Below are 23,969 nucleotides of genomic sequence, written 5' to 3' on the forward strand. Positions count from 1 at the left end.
AAAAGACCAGATTTCACGGTCCGTGACGTATTTTTGACTGCCATGAATTTGGTAGGGCCCTAACTATTAGGAGGAGAAGGATTAAAATTGAACCCTTATGGCTAACGCATGGGCCATGAAGTCCGGTGATATCAGTTCTGTTCTTAGCTTTAGTATGGACTTCCTATGCAGCCGTAGCAAAGTCCCTGTACACTGCTGCACCTCTGTGCTGGGCCTGTTGTAAATTTCCCCATCAGTGTAATACGGGGATAATAGTAGAGGAGTATTGCAGGGCTTCGTTCATTAAAGTTTGTAAAGGGCTTTGAGCCCTTCTCAAGGAAAATGGTGTGTTAAAAACCAGTATTATTATTTTAATAACCTACATCTGGCATGCTGGAAGTCAGTATCATAAACAGCTTCACCAACAGTTAATTTGGAATTAATTGAAAACAGCCCTCTGTGAGCACAGTTATTTGCATGAAAATTTAAAGTAATTAAAATGATGTTGGGGCTTTTTGAAAAAACAGAACTATCAGCTACGTTCTGAGGTATATTTTATTTTTGTATATCTATCTTGAAAATGTTTTAAAGCTTCTTTTCCTTACTTTGCTGGGTTTGGGAACCAACTGGTCTTTATGATTTTTTGTTTTACACAGTATTTCCTCTCCTCTCAGACAGTTCCAAAAAGCAAGTTTCTTTAAAAAAAAAAGTGCCCTCAAAAATAATAATAATTATCATATTGCTTTTTTCTCCTGGAGACCTTGAGTGACTATCGATTAAATCTTTTTTTTTCAATGGTCAAATATTAGGCAACAAAAAAATGAACCATCTTTCCTGGCTGTAATATGATTAAAGAAAGCATTTCTTCAGTAATCTGCTCTAATACAATAGATTTTGATGACTAAACTAAATATCCTTGTGCTTTTTCCTTGCCTTCCAAAGACAACTTTTGGTAAAATTCACCCCTATGTTGAGGGCCAGCAATGCCAGGATCTATGCACCATTCCCATTTGAACTCTTTATACAGCTATGAAGGGCCTGATCCTGCAAGCTGTTGTGCACCTTCTGTGAGGTGCAGAAGGCCCTCAATTTCCATGAAATCAGGATGCATCTCTTCCTCATTCTGCACCTGCACCCAAGTTAGAATGCTGGCTGTGGAAGGCTATCCCAAGCACTGCCAATACTGTGATAAGGAACTTTTTAATAAAGGACTCTTTTGTCTGTAGATTTTTAAGGCCAGAAGGGACCATTGTGATCATCTAGTCTGTATAGCACAGGCCATAGAACTTCCTCAAAATAATTCCCAGGCCATATTCTGCTGCCCTTTGTCCTAGCGGTGCCTCTACCAACACAGACAGTGGAACTGGGATTTCTGGACACCCCGAAAGAGTTTTCAGAGTCCCATCTGGGAGTGCCTCATTCTGATGAGGCAATTGTGCAAAGCTGAGGCTAGTTAGCCGCAGAACCATAAAGAATGCAGACTCATCTTATCAGAGAAAGCCAGGTAGTGAAGGTGTTCTGTGTTTATGCTGGTGAAACTGGGCTCCTTGAATTTCAATAGCAGGTAGATGGTGAGTGTTCTTGTGCCCTTTGTTATTACAGAAAAATTAATAGAATTTAGTTTTTGAAAAGAACAGTTGCAAGTTAAAGAAGGCAGCTCAGATATATCTAGGGTCATGAGCTTCTGCTTCTGGTGTTTGCAAATTTGGAATTTACAGGGTATTAAAGGGATGTGGCTAAATTTGCTGGTCTGTGCTCTTTTGGTTAAACAAGAATTCTATAATGAACTAAAAAAAATGATTTTTTTACAATTTTAATTTGGTTTTGTTGAACCCAAGCCAGCTGGGGAAACTTTCTTGTCAGCTGCCCAAAGAAGGAGGCAGAATTCCATGGTGTATGAAGATATTAAGCTGCACTCTGTTGGAGCCATGTATAATTTTACTCTAGAAAGCTACACTGAGTATACTGGTAGAATAACAACTTGCATAACTAGAAGTGGGGATAAAAACAGTTTTAGAGGAGTCTGGGAATATCCTCCCCTGGGCAATTTGATTCCAAATGCAAATAACTTGCTCTTCAGAAATAGTTCTGAGTCCCAGGGATGGGTCATCTCTAGCAAGGATGACCTAGGAATATGTGGCTAAGGGGTAACGCTAGTATTGTCAGTTTGCTGTTAAATCTTTAACAAATGGCTGTTGGGAGCTCCTTTGCCATGTGGTGTGGCTTTATTACTCTTCTGTCTAAACTCTCAGACATGCTGGTGTCTGTAGTAAAGTGGGCCTCAAAGGGTTAAATGGGTTACTCAGAGTATTGTGGTAGTATTCCCTTCCTTTCTCTTTAGTTAGTGGGTGTTCCCCCCCGCCCCACTCTGTTTGTTGTGAGTTAAATAAAGCAGCATGTGCCTAGCCTGCAGCCCTGTAAGTAGAGTATGTTCTCCTGAGCAGGGAGCAGTCCCTTTTACAGAAGAAATTAACCACAATGTCTCTGCTTCCTTCCCCCTCTCCATGGATGGTGAATAGTCAGAGTGGGGCATGGGGAGCAGCACAGGGCAGTACCCTTTACCTTTTTAAGGACAGCAGCCTGCAGTTCTGTTTTTTCACCTTTCCTAGACGAGAAAAGTACTTTAGCTCGCACATTTGTGTTGCAAAATAGCAGTTTAAAAAAAACCCAAACTCTGAAACAATAATTTGTGACCTTCCCCTCCTCCTCCCACCCAACAGAGAGAGACAACAATATCTCTGACCTCATCACTAATGATTGCAGTTAGAATAATAACATCAAAATGAGAAATTGAGACAAACCAGAAACTGGTTTTCTCCTCACAGGATGGGTTCAGGAAGTGACTTTTAATTGCCCAAGTAGAGATGCGCTTTAGTATTACATTTTATTGGATGGCTTTATTTATACAGGAAAAGCTCTCTGAGAGAGCTGGCTCCACGGCAGGCTTTCAGGAGCATCCTGTTGTCTGCACTGTGGTAAAGTTACTGATTACACAAATATTGTGACATAAAATAAAGAGAATAGTGTGTTTGGTCCATGTGCCTCTCCCTAGGTTTTAAGAGTCTATACGGAACTAATCATGCGGAGGCTCCATCCTGGGAGGAGCGGTGTGTTCCTAACTCCCATTGACATCAGTTGAAGTTGGGGGCGCACTGAGCACCCTCCATGACTGAGGTCATAAACCTCTCTGAGTCTAAAAATCTTATGCTAATTTATTATCACACTGATGGTGAGTAAGTCAGTTGGCTAACTGCAGACCCAGCTTGTCTAAACATACCTGTGCTGTATGCCGTGTAGTTTGTAGCCGTGTCAGTCCCAGGATATTAGAGAGAGAAGGTGGGTGAGGGAATATCTTATTGGACCAACTTCTGTTGGCGAGGGAGACAAGTGTTTGAGCCACACAGAGCCCTTCAGGTCTAGGAAAGGTGCTCAAAGCATCACAGCAAAATGCTGGGTGGTACAGATTGTTTAGCAGAAGTAGTAAATGATCTGTTTCACCTGGCATTTTTGCTGTGACGCTGGGAGTCCTTTCCCAGACCTGATGAAGGGCTTTGTGTGGCTCGAAGGCTTGTCTCTCGCATCAACAGAAGTTGGTCCAATAACAGATATTGCATCATCCACCTTCTCTCTTATGGTAGGATTTAGGTGCCCCATTTGTACCTCAGGTAAAACCAGCTGCACCCAAGACTAACCAGAAGGATGTACAGTATGAAATTTACACTGCTGTGGAATACTCTGCTGTGAGTGCACCTTTTTAAAAGGGCTGGACAATTTTATGAGCAACACCCCAATTTGCATGCAGAGTAAAGGATAATCACATCTCAGTTCTGTTCCTGTGGATTAGGGAGTTCTCAAACTTTTCATAATGTGAACTACATTTTAATAGTAATTGTCTTGTGAATAAGTCTCCCCCATTTGTGACTTTGTAGACAAACCCTTCTCATTCACAGTCAGATGCACCACTTCCTTACCCTGTTCATGAGTTGCCTACATGGGTGTGTGTGTGTGTGTGTGTGTGTGGCGGAGGGGGGAGGAGGGGATAAAGATTAAGATTCTGTAATGTGCCTTTCTGACTGCAGCACAGAACATGCAGCCTAATGGAAGGGAGTGCTATAGTGGCTTTTAAGCCACCTTTGTGTTCTGATTCTGGACTTCTTCTAAGGGCCTTATAGGTATACTGTGAGGCCAGTTTAATACTTATAAAGCACTCTGAGAGGCTGATAGACACTTTAAAGATGTTACATATTATCAACGCAGTTTGTGAGATGAGCATGTCTTTACTTGAACAACCAATCCTGCCTAATAGTCTCATATGTTGACTTCTAAAGTATATGAACAACTGCCTGTCCAAGCATAAGTGTAGTCATTAGAAAGAGGTGGGCACTTACGATAACTAATACAGTAATCCCTGATGCTAGAAGAGAAAGGGATTAAAAAGGATATATCTGAAAAGGAAACAGACCACTGAGGAATAAAATAGCAAGAGAGATTTTCTGTGTACTCCAAATTAAGGCAGAGATGGTCTTAATTTCAGGTGTCCCAAGGTAGACAACAGTACCCGTATAAATGCCCCGAAATGGTAGCTGCTTGTTTCAAGTGTCCTTAAAGGTGACTGCAAACTGTGGAAATGACTGGTTGTTTTTTTACTTCTGGATGCTCCCATCTGCTTTTCTTCAGTAAGCACTGTCCTTCCTTCACTGCAGAGAAGAGGAAAAGGAGAAGCTGTTCTGACTTTCCTTTTCAGTTTGCATCATCTTATGAAAGCAGCTTTACTGGAGCCCAGCTAGTCTTTCATTTCCAGCTTGTGTAGTCCCCTTTAAGGTGGCAGGCTGCCAATGGTAAGAAATGAAATTCTGCTATAATGACCAGGAGGATCAGAGCAGATTTGGGTGATGAAGCTGTTTCCTAATTACACTTAGATACTTGGATAGATTATTTTAATCAGTTATCTGTAAGAAGTTAACATTTTTATACTATATGAATAGTTTACCCCAGCATCCCTGTCCCGTCGTATAATAAGGACTCTGAGCATTTCTCTCTCTTAAAGAGTTGACAGAATAATTAGATCCATTCAGCAGCCGCAGCACTGGTTGCAGAGGATGACAACTGTGGCAGTAATTGCTGAATGTTAGGGTAACAAAAGAGGCTGGATCAAGATGAAAATTCCTCAACATGTGGGTGGGTGTCCCAGATGGACAGGAGAGAGAACATCATAATTACTTAGCGTCATTTACAGGACCCATTAAAAACCAAACACTCAGTGCTGAAATGAACAATAATAGAAAAGAAGTAATTCTTTGCTGGGAAATTGAGCTCTTGCATCTCCTATCTGGTCTGGTTAGCCTTCATTAATGTTACTTGGTCTCAGTTGTCAGAGTCAATTTACAGTTTAGGAGCAAAATGTAGTCTTTTCTCTTTAAAAGTACATTATAAAACCAGAGATGTATAAAAAACTCTTCATTTTCTGTATACCATTTCAGTTACAAGTTTATCTGGGATTTAAACTTTCTCTTCAGTGCTGTAACCCAGACTCAGCACTGTTGTGCTAAGCCCGTAGTGGTTCTCAACCAGAGGTACGCGTACCCCTGGGGGGTTTATAGAGGTGTTGTAGGGAGTACATCAGCTCATCTAGATATTTGTTTAGTGTTACAACAGGCTACAGAAAAAGCACTAGCAAAGTCAGTACAAAGTAAAAAATGTCATACAGACAGTAACTTTTTCATATGGCTCTATATATTATACACTGAAATGTAAGTGTAATATTTATATTCCAGTTGGTTTATTGGTAAATTATATGGTAATGACAAATTAAGCAATATTTCCATAATTGTGTGCTGGGACACTTTTTTGTATTTTTATGTCTGATTTTGTAAGCAAGTGGTTTTTAAGTGAGGTGAAACTTGAGGGTATGCAAGACAATCAAACTCCTGAAAGGGGTTCAGTCATCTTGAAAGGTTGAGATCCACTGTGCTAGGGCAAATATCGACTATAAACAAAAGAGGAACTACCAGTTCAGTTCCCATGCTCCTTGCTGAAATCAACATGTTATAAAATGTGAAAATAGCTAAGATTTTTAAGGGCTTGTCAACACATAGAATTTAATCCCAGAATAAAGTAGAGAACAAATTAGAGAAGCGTATTAACTATTACTGATCAACTCTAAAAGTGGATTAAACTAGTTTGGAATAAGGCACTTCTATTCCAGAACGAGTATCCATAAATGGGGTTAATTAGAATTAACTCTTTTGGAATAAATCCCTGTGTAGACAAGCCTTATGTTTTAATAACCTAAGGTGGTGTTAGTAGCCCAGGTAAAGTAACTTTACACCATATTAAAAAATGTAAACTGAAATTTGCTCCCTTTTCTTGTGACCAAATCCGAATGGCAGTGTTTTGCACCTACTTGGCATTCACTGGTGTAAAAGACTGTGCGGTGTGCAGGACAACAGTGAATCAGGCTCTGTCAGGTGATGACTAAAACTAGTCGTAAAATTAGAAAACTGGTGTTAGGGACACTCAAAAAGCAGCAGCACGGCTCACCACAATAGATGTTCACAGTCCTAGAATAGTCTTTGAGTCATGCCCTTTTGAGTTGTTTGGGGATGTTGGTGATAAATGGTGGTAACAGTGGCAATGCTTCTAGCAGATAAGAATCTACATCAGACAAGGTACCACTGTCCAAGGATTATGGCTCATTAACAGATCAGGTATATTGCAAATAAGAGCTGATGTCAGAATTCATTTATTTTTCTTGGATTGTATGGAAAGTTCTTATTTTTTGCTAGAGCCCACTTTGGCACCTGGCTTTTCTCACTAGGATGGGTGATACCAAAACCCTGGTTCCTTGAACCCAGGAACTTTAGGGAATTCCAATCTGGATCACAATTTTGTGGTCTCAGTACCTGTATATATTAAGCAGCAGAGAAATATATCATTACAAGAGAATGCCCTCTTCTGAGCAAGGCTGAGTCTGAGTACAGACCTAATAAAGGATTTACATAACCCCGCAGATGTAGATGAATGAAAGCTTGCAGATCCTTCTCAATCCAAAAAATACCCTATGAAAAACGTCATTCAGGGTGCAGGGAGGATGAAGGGGGAATTAGAGAGGACCATTATCCGTGTGTGACAGACCCAGCAGCTGTTGCACTAGAAATGATCTGTCGTCATGCCAGATTCTGCAAACTGTTCAGGGAAGAGAGGAGCAGGCATGTGAAAAAATGACAATGACAATTAACACAGACTTTTGTTTACTCTCTGATTTTTTTTTCTTTAAATTAACCCCTTCATTGCCTCTGGAAGTTTAATACATGTCCTGTAATGCTGCATCCATGCCTCCCGTTAGACATAAATTCTATGCACTATCACTACATTACTAGCTGGGCCCTGAAAAGGAATGGCATGTGAAATAGGCATCAGAAGGAGAAACTAAAATGACACCTTCGAAAAAAGATTCCCAAATGTTGTTAGAGAGAGCCCCCAAGACAAATGTTGTAGGAAGGTAGTGTGTTTTTTTTTTTAAAGCCCCAACAATCCTGGCAGACGAACATCTTATTTTATTTGTGCAATACCTATTTTATTTGCCACCCAAGTATTAGATAAATAGACATTAACAGAGTGAATTTGCTGCAACAAAATTTGTATTGGAATTTAGTACTTATAAAAGGTCTTAGGGTGCCAGCTGTATGAAATGCCTGCTGGAAGAGGAACGTTTCCAGTGCAGTCTTCCTCACAGTGCCCTTAGACCAGAAAGCCTAGCTCCAAGGCTTATAATTCAACCTCCACCGTTGGCCCCTTTAGTACTTGGCTTCTCTAGTGAAATGGTTACTGGGTTATACATTCTTGTATGGGGATGAGATGCCTCCAGGTAGGATTGGGAGCTGGGAATTAAGAGTTCTAATCCTGTCTCTGACACAAACTTCGTTGTTGGCCTTCTGAATGTCTCCACAGGCCTTATCCAAAGCTTGCTGAAGTCAATGGAAAGACTTCCACTGGGCTTTGGATCCTTAACTGTGTTTACCTCAGGTTTCTGTCAGGATTTCCTAACGTTAATGAAGTGTTCTGCTTACTTTTAAGTAGACCAGATGTCCTGATTTTATAGGGACAGTCCTGATTTTTGGGTCTTTTTCTTCTATAGGCTCCTATTATCCCCCACCTCCTGTCCCGATTTTTCACACTTGCTGTCTGGTCATCCTAACCGCAAAGAAGGAGGCAGCTATTGCAGAACTAGCTATATTTTTGCAACTGAAAATATTTTTGTGACAAAACCAAGCATTCTTTTTACTGAGGTAGGACTGGAAGTGAGGACAGAGCATGCTCATAACTTTATGCTAGGCCAGGGACTGAGTATATTTTAAAACCAAAATATTTGAAAAATCATTCTCCCCCCCGCCCCCTTTACCTGTCTCAATATTTTATGGCTTTATAAGGGGTCCATCATTCTGGAATCTTGGCACAGTGCCAGGATCTGAGCCTGTGTGAGAACCCCACAGCTTTCAGTATTCATTTGGTTTGTGTATTGAAACCTGGGAGCTTAGATTAGAAGGGTGGGCAATGGTTTAGATGCCTTGTGCTCATTTAGAGGTTATACACATAGACACACACACACACCCCTTTCTAGCAGACCTGATTTATTTGGCTAACTGGCTGGAAATTGCCAGCATTCTAAGGGTTAACTGAAAGGCTTTCCTTTAAACTTCTTACTGTGGTGGTTAAGGGGTTACAGTTCTTTTCAGAGACTTACTGCATCACCCCATCTCAACGGTGCTGAACAGATGTAATATCAAAGAGATTTTAATAGGTGATAACTACTGCTGGGAAAATATTATTTGTTCTCAATCTAAACCATGTAAAGTGTGTCCTGATGCTAGATGTCTGCTGGAAGAGGAACATTACCAGTGCAGGCTTCCTGATATGAACTTTATAAATATGCATCATCATCAAACTATATCATAACTTCTGGAAGTTGATCATGGTTGCTCAAAGGGTGTCACGCTGCATAATGTCTCCTGGTTTCTTCTTATAATTCTTCTGATATAAGCATTGCTATATTGACCACACTTATTGATATTCTTGATAGTTATGATTAGCTTGAGTGATTTAGTCTATCAGTGGTCAGAGGAGTTTAATGCTGTTGTCCAAATGAATTAGCTGTTGCAAACCCCAAGGCAATGCAGGAGAAAGGGGATGACCCCAATAATTTGTGGATCGAGGCAAAACACAGTCCAACACTGGCCACGGGGCATGAGAGGAACGTGTTTTAGGAGAAATTTTCAATTATGAAAGCAGTCAGGGGGCCAAGGGGACATTCTGGCATGGACACTATGGCACAGCAGGAATTTGGAAGGGCCTGATTTTCAAAAGAGCTCAGTAGATTGGGTACTGATAGCTTTTGAAAAACCTAGTTGTAAGTTTTACGATGGGAGCTGCTGCTTGCTGAGCTTGCTTGAAAATCTGCCTGTACATCTTTCCCTGAGATATCTGATTCTAGTTAAATGTAGCTGTGGCATACAGTCTGTAGGATAAAGTTTTCAAAAGCACTTAGCATTGACCTAACTCTGCTTCCACTGATGTCTGTGGGAAAACTCCCCTTGAATGGGAGCAGAGGTAGGCCATCACTGAGTGCTGCTGGAACATCTCATCCTATATAGATATGTTAATGAAGAGGTGTTATGATTCTATTAGGTTGCCAGGCATCCGGTTTTCGACCAGAACATCTGGTTGAAAAGGAATCCTGATGGCTCCGGTCAGCACAGCTGACCAACCTGTTAAAAGTCCAGTCGGTGATGCGGCGGGGCTAATGCAGGCTTCCTGCCTGCCCTAGCTTTGCGCAGCTCCCAGAAATGTCCAGCATGTGACCTGCAGCCCCTACACACAGGGGTGGCCAGGGAGGCTCCATGCACTGCTCCCACCCCAAGCACCGGCTCAGCAGCTCCCATTGGCTGGAAACTGTGGCCAATGGGAGCTGTGGGGGCAGCACCTGTGGACAGTGGCAGCATACAGAACCGCTTGGCCACATCTCCACCTAAGAGCCAGACATACCAGCTGCTTCTGGGAGCCACCCAAGGTAAGAGCTGCCTGGAGTCTGCATCCCGAACCTACTCCCACACCCAAACTCCTTCCAAGAGCCTACACCCCCTCCCGCACTCCAACCCTCCTCCCCCAGCCCTGATCCCCCTCCCAGAGCCCTCACCCCCTCCTGCACCCCAACCCCCTGCCCCACCCTGATGAAAATGAGCAAATGACGGAAGGAGAGGGGATGGAGTGAGTGGGGGTGTGGCCTCAGAGAAGGGTCAGGGCCTCAGGGAAGGGGTGGGACAGAGGTGGGTCTAGGGTGTTTGGTTTTCTGGAATCAGAAACCCTAGGTTCTGTACACTGCACCTGTCAATGTAAGGATTCTGTGTGTCAGGGATGCTGCTGCAAGTTGATCCCAGGTGGCAGCACTGTACTGTGTACTTTCTTGGGTGTTGGGTTTAGTGTGTGGGTGCTGGATGGTTTCGGTGGCCTATTAGCCACAGGAGGTCAGACTAGATGACCAGTGGTCCTTTCTGGCCTTCAACTCTTTGACTGACTGACTCTCTTGTGGAAACGGATTTATTTATTAATTTGTTTCCCTTAATGGGCAATAAGTTCTTCAGACTGTGGGAGCTTTTTGTCTATGGGAAGTCTCACAACAACCCATTTGGAAAAGTGATCCCTTTGAGTAACAGTTTTCTAGGTAAGAAGAGTTCTCAGTGGACCTAGCCATTTCTCACCCTCTCCTCCCCTTTAAATCTCATTGTCATAGTTACAGGGCTAACTGCATCTCTGTCCCCTTCCTGGTATCTGCATGCATCTCCTCAGGTGTCGTCCCCTGGCCTTTACCTATCCTGGGGTGGAATTCATAATTTTCCCACTCTTAGACCAGGGCATGGGCTACAGTACCCTGTGTATCAACTGTTCTGTTTAGCCTGCAGGTTTGGCTGAGTTTAGGTACTGGCAGTTCTTTCCTTCGGGAGTCTGTGACTGGACAGCCCTTCTAAACCAAGCTGTTGTTTGCTTTGCAGTAGGAACAAAGGATTAGAATGAGAAGGATTTAAAAACAAACATCTACATGCATGTAGACTATATAATGGCTGATGGGAAAGTAGGCAGGCCTAACTTCTTCAGATATTCCCAAATCCCAGTGAGGCCTGGTTTTCCCAAACAACTATCTCCCCTGCCTGGAAGAGGGTCTCTCTTAAAACCTGTTATAGTTCATCTGTGTTCCTGGGCTTTGACCCTTCTGGTTAAAACCAGTCCTATAGGCTCAGCAGCAGGAGATCAGGCGAAATCATCAAAGCTAATCATTCTAGTACTGTCTGCTAACAACTCTCAAGTGTTTGCTGAGCAGTGGCTATCTTGAGCCATTCTTTTCCTTCCTTCCTGCGTTTCCAAACAGCCCTCTATTGAATTAACCCAATATATTTGTACAATACACCTCCAGTAACCAGGCCAACATACAGTATTCAGAAATTATTACAGGGCAGTTCCAAATCTGTCTCCATCTTTTTTTTAAGGGATCCTGAGAGCAGATCTCTTGAAGACATAGCCTGGGAGCGCCATACCTTTCTGTCCCAGGGTGATTTTCCCCTCTAAATGTTAATTCCTTTGCACTTGGATTGCCTTCTTTTGTACGTTGTGCACGAGTGGGAGAATATGGTGACTAGTATATGCAAAACATTTAATGAACTCTCCATATCTTCTTTTCCTGGGGCACCATTTAGTCTTGCCAATCCTTCCCCAGAGCACAAAGAAGATTAGTTAAGGCCCCCATTTAACAAAGCATGTGCCTAATTTTTAACACACAAATAGTCTATTGAAGTTAATAGGGCTATTTGCATGTTTAAAGTTTGGCATGTGCTTACCTCATTGAATTGGGGTGTAAGTTTCCTTGTTTGAGGGTTAACTTGATGAGCAAGTGGTGTAGCTACAGCACAGCAAAGCTGGGAGGAGAGATTAGAGTCCCCCTCCTCCCCGCCCCAATGTAAGAGGAAATTTAATTCTTCTTAAGCTCCTGAAGGGATGTGCAAACTAATCATCATTCCTCTTCTCCAGCTTGAACCAGAAAGAAAGAGACTATCAGCTACTTCCTGATGACTGGTTTCTTTTAAACCTCAGCCAGCCCAGCCGTGGCCTGAGTCTTTTCAAAGTGTGTGGAGCCAGGGGTATGCTCCTCCTTCTGTGTTGTCAATGTTCAACTTGAAGGGAGGGGTGGGATGCATGTGTTGTATCTGCTGGGGCGCACCCTGCTCTCTGGATACTGCTAAATAGTCCCTGCCAAGGGAGACTTTTTCATCCCTAGCATGTAAAGGTATTTCTGAAGAGCAAATATATGGCCTTCACATAGGATGTGCTTTTTAGTGCAAATTTTTGATTTGGAGTGAACACACCAAACATCTTAAGAAGGTTTAAGTCCCCTCTCCTTTTCTCATTGGAAGTTACTAAGAGCTCCAAACCCTCTGAAGTCAATGGGAGCTTTTCCATTGGTTTCAGTGGCCTCTTTGAACAGTCCATGAACCCTTATAGTGCCTGTGTCCATGTCTTTGTCCGTCTTCTTGCTCCATAGCCTGCAGGACACATTGAAGTAACTGGAGTTACCGCTATGCCATCGGGGGAGGGGAATATGATCGCTCAGTTGACAAAGCAGCCTTCTAAAAGTTCTGTGAGGAAATTCCGCACAATAAAACAGATTAAATAAAAAAAAATGCGCACATGCTGAAGTAAATTAATAAATGGTGTGTCGTCGTTGGTGTGGTCCATGTAGCTATCATTTCTCCGCGTTCCCGTAGCTATCCCGTAGCGTGGCTATCGTGGCTCCCCATCCCTCGCCCGCCCCTGGCCCCCCCGTGGGTTCTTCTGTCGCTGCGCCATGCACTGGTGGTTCTGGTGGGTGCCTCACCTCCCTCCTGGCAATTTTCCCCCCCTCCCTTGCGCGCCCCCTTTTCCTCCGCCTTTCGCCTAGTGAACTTGCAGGCCCGCCAGCGGTGAACTGGCATGTTGCCTGCTACACCTCGCATGTGCTCCTGAACCAAAAACTACAACGCATACTCAGAAAGGATGTATATGCTGAACACAGAGCGAGACAGATGACAGTGAGAGGGACGGCGGCGAGGACGGCGGAGCAGATGAGAGCGATGCACGCGATGAGGAAAACTGGCAATGGGGGGGCTGGATGCCATGGATTGCCCTGATGGAAACGGGCACTGGGGGGAGATGGTAGCGGGTGCCGATTTTGGGGACCAATTTGGCACTGCGCGGAAACTTGCGACTGGTGGGCAGGTGTGATGCACTTCTTAGGATTTCAGACGAGCGCCTGACTTGGCACTTTCATCTATGACTGCCTTGAATGTGCTGCCCTTGCCCCCGCACGCCCCTGAAGTAGAAGGCCTCAGCCTACTGGAGCTGTGGAAGGAGATAGCCCTGTGAATTGTCGTGAGGAGCTTTGACGCCACCTCTGGAATGAATCAAGAAAAAGTAAAAATCACTAAGGGGCTCTGCTGAACCAGCGCTGGAAAAGCTGCAACTGCTGCTGCTATGGGTTGTGATGTGTGGAAGCGTGGATGGTGGCTGGGATGGCTGATGGCAAAGCAATCCCTATCTGCATGGGGCACGGGGGTGGAACACAACACCCTGGCACACGGCAACCATTGGTGCACCAGCGCAGCAAGGACACCAAGGGGACTAAACAGTGATGTGGGTGCTGGCAGGTGCGATCCAGGGACGTTTCACAAACATCCATGTGGGATGGCCAGAAGGGTTACTTGGCCGACGCGACTTGAGCAGGGCACCTTTAAACAAGTGCTGGCAGACCAGACCAGACAGTTGGAAAATAACAGTTTTGAAATGCCCTGAAATGCCTGTATACATGGGCCCTTGCCCAGCCTATGATGCCAGCCACAGCAGCACACAGTGCACAGGCAGTGTGGACAGTGGGCAGGCTGGCTGAGGGGCAAAGCAACATGGTGCAGAATGGTGGTGCGTGCATTTTGGCTATGGCATGCTGGCGCACATCACTTTAACCAATCGCACCAATCTCCCCTAAATGTGTGTCCCCTGTTATGCTGCTTGCTGTTGTATTCTCTTTGTGTCTCTGAGAAGGGGGGGGGGAGAAGGGCGGGGAATCAGGATGGCGGGGTCACACCAGCCAGAGATTCAGGAAGCTGAGAGAGCAGGGAGCTTCATCAATGGCACCAGAGCAGTGAGAAGAGAGCTTCATTTGGAGACAAGGTACAGTGTGACTGCTGTGTGTTCCCCTGTGCCCAACTCCCCTGTGACAACCCAGTGTTGATGAACAACCCCCTCCCCCAGACTTAACAGCCACTTATGCAACCCTCTCACTCATTTAAAAAGCATTTAATCTTTATATCATTCATTTAAAAAAGAGAAGAATTAAAGTGTGTTAAAAAAAAAGGAAAGGAGGGATGGAAAAGGCTTAAAAAAAAGGAGAGTGGGAGGAGGAAGGGAGTAGGATGGGTCTCACAGGTGAGCGGGGGTTCTGGCGGGCCGGGTGGGGTGGGTGAGGGCCTGAGGTGAGGAGGCGGGTGAGTGAGTGAGGGGGGAGGGTGGGGAGGGAGGGGGGCACTCTGTGTGCCTGCTCTGCTGCCCTTCCTGAGGGGCTGCTGCTGCACGGAGCATGCGCCATGCCGTGCAGCCCCAGAGCCGCAGCAGCCCACCTGCATCTTCCACTGCCCACGCTGATTCTGCCTGCTCTCTTCCTGCTCACCGTCTTCCTGCCGCCCCTCTCTTCTCTCCCCCTCTGTCCTGTCCTCCTCCTCATCCTCCCTCCCTCCTCCTCACTGGCTTTCCTTCCCCTCATTCCTTCACTCACTGGCCTCTTTCCAGTCATCAATCCATTTTCTTTTTCCACCACTCATCAATATCTTCTTTTTCATCTCTCCTCGTCTCGCTTTTCTCCTTTCTGGGGTCTTGGCTTTTCTTGGGATGGAGGAGGAGGAGGAAAAAAAATGAGGGAGGAGAGGGAGAGCAAGTATTTTAGAAAGATACATTTTACAGAACAATGGTACTCTTTCACTCACAAACAATGCATATCTTCACCTACACAGCATGTCATTTTTTACAGATCTCATTTCATCTCTTAGGCATCAGGTTACATCTCTGCATCACAGGTCCAGGATCACACATCAGCAGGCATCAGGCCATGGTAGCTTGTATGCGCTACCCTCCCACTCCATCATGGATTACCCTCCCCAAGCTCTGGCTATACCCCCTCTCCCCCCCACTCTCCCGCCCCACCCCCCCCTCCCCCCTTGCCCGGTAGCTCCTCCCCCCTCCCCTCGCGGTGACCAAACAGAAATCCCCTCGCCCATCCAGATCCTCCCTCCCCGCCCTTTTTAAGCTGCTGCATTTTTTTTTTGCTCCAGCATTCCAACCACCCAGTAGAAAAAACCCACACCTATTTTTTAATTTATTTTTTTTAGATATTACTTTTTTGAGATGCATTATTCTGAAAGAAGAAGATACGATCTGAGAATAAGAAGCAATGATAGACCATATGACGCATGCTATGCCCGCACACCTTTGCTACATAATGATATACCTGGCATCACGTTATGTGCTGCATGCATGTGCTACCATGCAGGCCATGGTGGAGTATGCCTTGCCCACTTTCATTTGGATGTCCTGCCAGGATACCTTCATTACAGAGTACTTCATCCCACAGTCTCTCCTTCCTTTCCCTTTCATCGGAGGATTCCTAACATCTTAAACATACTGCACAATCAAGTAATAAGTTGCAATAAATCAATCAAATCAAAAAAAAAAAAAGCAAAAAAAAAGGCTTGACTTTTTGCTATTTGCTATGGAGAATCAGTTGAGCTCCCCTCCTGGCCCTAGGCTCTGGGCAGGAGGGGTGGAGGCTGTGAGCTGGTGGGGGGGGGATAGGGTAGGGCTGGGAGCTGGTCAACTCTCTGTGCTGTCTTCTCTCTCGGAGTCTTTCTTCTCTTCTTCTTCTTCTTCATCTTCTCTTCCTTCCTCCAGACATTCATCCCCTTACCTCCCACCCACGGAATCCACGGTCAGGTGGGGGGGCAGCGCAGCCCCTAAATTGCATGCAAGCTGCTGCTAGCCGGCTGTTTTTTTCGCTACCCGGACCTTCCGTTTGCTCTTTTTTTTCTTCTTTGGTTTCTTTCACTCTAACTTTTTCACTCTCCACTGCTCTGCTGCCCTGGCCTTTCCTCCGCCTGGGCTTAGCAAACTCTTTCTTTTAGAAATTTTTTTTTTTCTTTTTTTGGAGTTCAGTTCTGTTAGCATCCTCTCCCCATCCAATCCTCGATCAGATCCACACAGATCCATGTCCATGCTGGGGCTCTTTTCGATTCTCAGGAGACAGCATTGTTAACTGTGCTGATGAGCTGTGTCTGCTCACCTGTGATGCTCCACCTGTGAGCGGTCAGGAAAGGAAAAGAAAAAAAGCGGGCTTTTTTTGGCTACCTGGTGGCCAGTGCATCCATGAGAATGCTGTCCAGAGAGAGCAGTGGTGGGTGCACTGGGCACTGTGCGGATACCGCCCGAGGCCAATACCGGCCACACTAACCTATTAACTATTATTAATACCGATATTAGCGCTACTACTCGCTCCGGGCAGGAGGGCAGAAACGAGAAAAAGAGCCAAGAAAAATTAAAATATATATAGCCCTAGTGTGGACGGTTGTGGCGTTAAATCGGTTTTACGCTCCTAAAACCGATTTAAACGCCTAGTGTAGACCAGGCCTGAGCAGTCCTCAGTAAACCTGCCTAAAAACAGTCCTTCCGCCCAGAAAGAGTTGTCTGTATTTTTGAATTTCCAGTGGTACCAATTAAATGCTGATAGATTATTAATGAATGAAGCATTCTGCAAGGATTTCTGCTGCAGAGCTACCCTGGAGTCAGAGCAGCTGTTCTGTGCACCCTGGCTCCTTTGAACCCTAGCAGAAAGTTCCTTTATATTAGTGTTGAGACAAACAGTTTTAGAACTGTTTGTGCATCTACTCTATTTATAACAAAAAATAAAATAAAATAAGCCCAGAAGAACAAAGCATGTCTCCCAAATACACTACCCTAAAAATTTGTAAGAGCACACAACAGCCAGGGATGAATCTGACATCGGAAAACAAAGGCAACAAGTTATATTTAACCTGCAAGCTTTCCTGATCCTGCTGCTAAGTGCTTTTAGCCTGACGTGGGCATGCTATGGAAGCAGCCAGCCTCAATGTGGCTGACTGTGAGGAGGAAGGGTGATGGTGGCTTTGAATTCTTAATACATACCTTTTAAATCAGGTAGTGTTCAGTATTTGTTTTTAAACTAGCAGTTTGAGAGGCATCAGAGCAGTACTGACCTCAGACAAATCACTTGATCCTGCTGTTATTTCAAGTCAATGGTAGTTTCACTGATGACATTGATGGTAGGAGGTTACAACCCAGTGGTTTTAAAGTGGCTGCTTCCTACTGGTGGGCCTGCTCCTGCTGAGTGCTGAGTGCCCTCAGCTTCCAAGTGGGGTATCAGCACTTCACAGGGTGAGGCTCAGTGTCCTTGGACAAGAACTGCACAATTACGTGATTCTGAAGTTGCTTTTTTTTTAATCCAGGAAAATCATGGAAATACTCAAGATGTTACACATCTTCCGTTCACACAATCTGTCCGAACACTTGTCATCACATACATTCATTTTTCCTTGCAATTTTCAGAGAGAACTGAGGGTTAAAAAGTCACAACGTGAGCACTTGGTTCCGCTGCAAATTCTAGACATCTAAAGACTTCGCTCATGAAAACTTAAAGCAAAACTCACTTTTTAGCAATTTTATTTTTATTTAAAAACACCCCAAAAGACGTGTCAAAAGAATCTAAAAAAACTCATGACCAGAAGTTTCTTTTACAATATTGCAGAGATGGGATTGAATAATTAAGGTTACTATTTTGTTCTGGTGACTTTTACTAAAAGTCAGACAGGTCACAGGCAATAAACGGGTCACGGCTTCCGTGAATTGTCTGTGACTTCTACTAAAAATAACGAGTGGTGGAGGAGGGGGCTAACACCCTTCCCCCTCCCGCCATGGCAGCGTCTGGGAGCTGCAGGGTCCCCATGGCGATGGCCGGGAGCTGAAGCGGAAAAAGTCATGGAGGTCTTGGAAAATCACGGAACATCCATGATAAGATTTTTATCTTTATTAATATATTTGGGACTGAAAAATTAGCATCTTAGAACAGTTGCTTTATTAGCTGTTAATGTGAAAAGTTTTCAGAGGTCTGGCAGTGCTGCAGAAGACAACCAGCTCTCAGACAACAGGTAGTGCTGCAAAGTACCTAGGAAGGAATTGCCTCATGTATCTCTTGAGTGACCCCTCCAATTGTCACATGGTAATGGTGAACTTGAGAGGGCACTGAAGGTAGAAAGTTGCCTTCAGCCCAACTCAGGGCCTTTTAAGAGGGAGTTAAAGAGCACACTTGGGAGAGAAGATCTTCCAGAATCCCAAAGAGACAAGAGTCAGGACAACACTCACCCTTTTCTTCTATTTGTTTCTGGTTGTCATACTTGGCTGATTATGACTGTTGTTTGTATTGTGGTTGCACCAAGGAGACCCTGTCATGGACCAGAGCTAGGTGCTGTACAAACACAGAACAAAAAGACTATCTCTGCCCCAGACAGCTTGCAATCTAATCCAATACAAACACAACAGGGGAATACAACACAGATGGGAGAACAAGGAAACAGTGAGACAATACTGGTTGGCATGATAGGCAGTGGTTTGAGCACACCAGCTATAGTGGGTGAAAATTCCCTTTACTCTTATAGCAATTATCAATGGTGGTAGAATAGGATCTTGATTTCTATTTTCATTTTTATATTCTAAGCTAACTTATGGTCATAAAGAAGACAAAGGTAAAGGACTAATTTAAATTTCTCTGGTGGAATTCATTATAATATCAACCACACTTTCTCACTTTATAGGTCAAAAGTTGATATCCTTGTTCACTTTTATTTTTTTTTATTTTTTTTTACACACACACAAATCTTATTTAGTCAAGCTCCCATGAACTTCACTGACTGATTTTTATGCTGTCCAGTGTAAACATAGTGTTGGAATCAAGGGACTGACCCAAAGAGTTCTGAAGCCAATGGATGTCTTCCCATTAACTTCAGTTACGTTGGATCAGGCCACAAGACAAAGAATGTCAAGAAACTTTACACTTTAGCTCTAAAGTGGTTGGGGAGGTATCCAAGGGCTCCAATATTCATTGAATAGAAAGAGCACATTGGTTCAGGAGAGGAGTTGGGATTAGCCCCATAATCTTTGGCAAAAGAGTGGCCTGGGCCACACAATTTGTGTAGGGATCCGGATTTTTTGTGCGGGAGGAATGGTTTCAGGATACTCGCATCCAGAGTTTTTGCTCAGCATATTCTAGACATTGGGCCAACCATGAAATTTAAATCAGAAACCACACATCTAATAAAGTAAAAATAATTCTTTGGGGGTTTGGATAAGGCCTGTCTCTATTTTGTAATGTTACAAATGTAACATTATCATTCTCTCTCTCTCTTTTTTAAGTGACTTTAATGCTTGCTGTGCTGTCTGACTTTCCTCTAGCTATGGAACAGATAAAGCACAGGCAGCAGTATGTTTCCCCACACTGCACTACCAATTTACTTCAAAACTTTTTACCTCAAACTCCCCCACTTCCCTCCCTACTCCTTCCCTCTCCCAGAAACACCATCGTTAAATGTGAGAAGATCGTCTGGTGTCAAACCCATTCAGTCCTTCCCTCTCTTTTGAGGCTTCCAGCCAGACAACCAACTGGTGGCCTCTGTGGTGGTGCTTGCTGTACTGTGGTCAGTTGTTCCTGGGACCAGGATTTGGACCACCACCTCATTCTACATGAACTACTGAATCAGCTGGTAAACAAAATATCAGTCACTGCTGCAGTGAGCTGGATTTGAATTTGTGGCCTAGCAGTCTCCAGAATCCACTCCAGAATCCACTCAGTCTCCAGTCTCCAGAATCCACTCAGTCTTACAGCTATCAACCCCACAAGTCCTTTGTCCCCCTAGACTCATCTGGGATATCTAAGATGCACTAGTCCTCTGTGCAAGTGAATCAGAATACAGGCAATGCACATGCTGCCTAGGAAGAATGAGGCTGAATCAAGAGGGTTTGGGCTACATTAACTCAGAAAATTATCCTTGCTGCCTTGGGGTTTTGTCTTAACCTTAATATTGTTTGAATGAACTTTGTAGCATTTAATATTGTATGCCAACTACAAAAGAGGAAAAGCATGCTATGTCTGTATTTAGACAAGAGCTTGCCCAAAAGTCTTTTGTCTTGCTTGAGTTATCTATTGAAAGTAACTAGGGCTTATCTAAATTTCACAAATTGAATCCTGAACAGAAGCAATGAAAACTAACAATTAAAATGGTTGATAGACATGTGAAGAAAATCTATATACTGCCATATGCAAAGCTTTGGGACATTTTCACAGGGAAAGCTCTGCATTCACTGTGCCAGTGAAGATCACCTGTGTAGCAAAGGCCACTGACCATCCCAATCTGGGTGTGCACTTGGTACTTGACATCTGAAAAAATGTATTTTGCTGGTAGAGGTCACAGGATGCCTTGGTTCACCGCTCTCTAGAAGCAGGTGATTTTAAGATGGGTTTTAGATGTTGGAGAAGGACTTAGAATCAATGCCATGAACTATGGGAAGACTCCTTTAGGCTTGGAGCAGGAGACTGAAGGGAGGCCTTTCTAGAGTCGAAGCAGCAGAAGTCTGAAGAATAATTATTTCTCTGCTGCTGAAGAAATGGATTGAAGAGTCTTCCCTTTATACTTCAGTATGCTTGGTTATGTATTATTTTTGGGGGTGGGGAGTTAATCCACAACGGAGAATCTTTTATTTAAAAAATAGAGATTGCACAGGATCTCCTTGTGACACTCTATACCTCAGGGGAGCACCCTGTAACCCCCATATTCCTCATTTATATATAATTGTGATCTTGCATAAAAAGCATACCATGTAAGGTATCAGGGGGAAGGTTATTATCTGCTGAAAGTCACTGTTCTATCTAAATATGTATATATCATTCGTGCATATGAAGTTATGAGTTTGTGTTGTATAGTTATCAGTAAAACATGCTGTAAGTTGGGGAAATCAGCCAAATATTAGCTCCCCAGACACAACAGCAAGGAGAGTAAGCAATGCCTGGGTGTGTCTTAAACAACCATCAAGGGAGCTACAATTCAATGACTCACCTGCATAATGCCACACCAGGGGAATTGCTCAAGTTTGCCTGGGGACTGAGCAATGCCCACCTGACATGCCTGGACTTCTGTTCTCCAAGCACATGGACTAAGGGTATAAAACAGAACACAGTGGCCACATGCTTGGCTATTTCTTCTGCCCCCATCTATGCTGCAAGCAACAAGGATGCTCAGAAGACTGAAGGCTCCAAGAGAGGAGATTGGCCCAGGTTTCAAGGGTGAAATCTGTATACTATGAACTGCAATATCCAGTAGTCTGAGAGAAGCTGGTTAATCTAGATGTTGCCCAGTCTAATAGGGTTGAGAGTTTAGACTGCGTGGTTATATTTTCTTTTCTTTTGGTAACCACTCAGACTTTTTGCCTATCTTTTGTAGTCAATACACTTGTTTGACTGTTTATCTTTACCAGTGAGTTTGCCTGAAGTGTTTGGTAAATTTGCTCAGGTTTACAAAGGCTGGGTATATCCACTTTCCATTGATGAAGTGGTGAACAAATTAATAAACTTGCACTGCTTGTTTTGAGCAGTGCAAGATGGTATATTCCTGAGGTACAGTGCTGGAAGCTAGAGGGATTTGGCTGGTGCCCTTCTCTGCGTGATTCATGAGTGGCTTTGGGAGCATTCATGCATCTAGCTGGGTGTGGGGCTCCACATGCAGTTGTGCTGAGTGCTAACAGCACCTGGAGGGGTTTGCTGCTTGTCACTAGCAAAGCATTATGAGAGACAGCCCAGGCTGGAGAGAGTTCAGGGGGCACAGTGGTCCCACAGTCCCAGGCTGCACCCCAGGGATCCCATCACACTCCTTCTCATTTACCTATAGCTCATCAGATAGTGGTATTTATAAGCATTCATCTATAGGCAGCTAAAGCTTGAAAATTGTCCATGGATTGCCAAGTTAGAAACACTGGGCTGGACCACCTGGGTCATTGAGTCCAGTCCTTTCTATTGCAAGCAACTTCATCATATAATCCCATTCATAAATTTATTAAACTCCATGTTAAAACTACTTATGGTGTCTGACCCCACTGCTTATATTGGAAGTTACAACCTCTTGAGTATCCATTGGATTGATGTGAGTAGTGATTTGGAGTGCCTTAGTCTTAGTCAATGCCTGAGACCTCTTAAATGGGATGTGGTTTTCAGAAAGCATTGAGCACCCACTCTCTGAAAATCAGACCCCTTTAAGGTGCTTCAGGATGGGAACCAAAATTATTCACCTGTGAAACATGAGATGAGGATGTCTAAACATCTTGATCTGAGAAAATATGGATAAAAATTGTCATATTTCACAACCTGAGTAAGAGACTTGTGACTTTCCCTTTGGTGAAACTGCAAAGACAGTGAGAGACTATCAGTCTCCTGGAATTGAGCACGAGTTCTTAATTATTGGGACAGATCCCAATGTGGAAGATGAAGTCAGTGGGGCAATGCTGATATACATCCTCAGAAGATCTGGCCCATTATTTGTAACTGGGTTATAAGAGAGTGTGGGATATAATCAGCTTGCATACAGGCTCAGTAATGCTTTAATGAAGCAAGCCTCTCCTGCAGCTCCGTTCTAGGGTCTGCTCTTCATTATCTGCCCTTGTTATCTCCCCTTCTTTGATTTCCCCAGGGGAGATTTTAAAACTGCCTGCTATTATTGCCTTCACCACCTATCTACTGTTTACTTGAGCCCTCCAGGATCGCAAATAGACTATGAATCCTAATGAGTTTTACAACAAAATCCTGTAGTGTCCTGTGTTTGTTAATTATTTGGTATTTATTTACTGTGATATGGTGCAGATCACAAGGAATTTATTTAGTATTTGATGTGAATTCCATAGGTAGCTAGCATCAGTGGAATAGGCCTTTCAATAAAATAATGCCTTGGGAATAGCAAATGAGATGCTACTGAGCCTACTTTGTTTTAGAAAGTTTAGATTCAAAGACCTGAGGAATGGAACACACTTTTCAGCCAATTAAAACTGTGAGTGAGTTTCTGGATCACAGTTCATCTGGCTACAAGGTAAGACACTCCATAGATGTCTGCTCCAGGGATAATAGAAGGGAACTGCAAGGTTTGTGGGTTGTCTTAGACACTAATCAAAAGACACCACATTTGTACACTGGATACTTGTATTTCACTTGCGTGAGCAGCATGAAAGGACTAGCCCTGCAGTCGTTACTCACGCAAAACATCAATGGCAGCATTAACCCCTAAGCTCTGCAAGACTGGGCCCTGTAATTAACCATACAGCAATGATTATAGTTACTATTATTAACAGCAAACTAGGCACTTTATAGACAGTAATGAAATCACAGTACCTCAAAAAGAACATATTGTATAAACAAAGAGTAGGAGTGTGTGTGCGGGGGTGGGAGGGGAATTGGTGTTATTGAATACTGACATCTTCTATCCATTTGGTTAATTCTCTGGGTTTTGTTTGTGTTTTATTTTTAGTTAACCATACTCTCTGAGCATTGCTAGGACTTATGGGGCTTTTAGAAGAACAGCTTGTTAAAAAGACACTTGGGGGAGATAATGGAGGGAAGGTGGATCATGTCAGGAAGGAATTTTATAGGCAGTGTAGGAAAAAAACCCACAAAGACAATAGTAGGAAATGGACAGAGGGCACTGAGCTGTGCAGCTTAAGTGGAGAGAAGGGAGAGGAGAACAAAGGGGTAGATAGGAGCTCATTTGTGCAGGACCATGAAGACTAGGACAAGGAAATGATGGAGA

The 23,969-nt window shown here is 43.8% G+C and overlaps 1 long non-coding RNA gene across 1 annotated transcript in view; it reads left to right on the plus strand.

Annotated features, from left to right (window-relative positions):
- The first annotated feature begins 1,485 nt into the window (after positions 1-1,485).
- LOC120402375 overlaps positions 1,486-23,969 on the plus strand; it is a 70,033-nt gene continuing 47,549 nt past the window's right edge. The window contains exon 1 of the long non-coding RNA XR_005597194.1: positions 1,486-1,550. This is a non-coding gene — a long non-coding RNA (uncharacterized LOC120402375). The remainder of the gene's footprint in view (positions 1,551-23,969) is intronic.

This window comes from Mauremys reevesii, linkage group 3 (genome assembly GCF_016161935.1).
Source record: "Mauremys reevesii isolate NIE-2019 linkage group 3, ASM1616193v1, whole genome shotgun sequence".
Lineage (NCBI taxonomy): Eukaryota > Metazoa > Chordata > Testudines > Geoemydidae > Mauremys > Mauremys reevesii.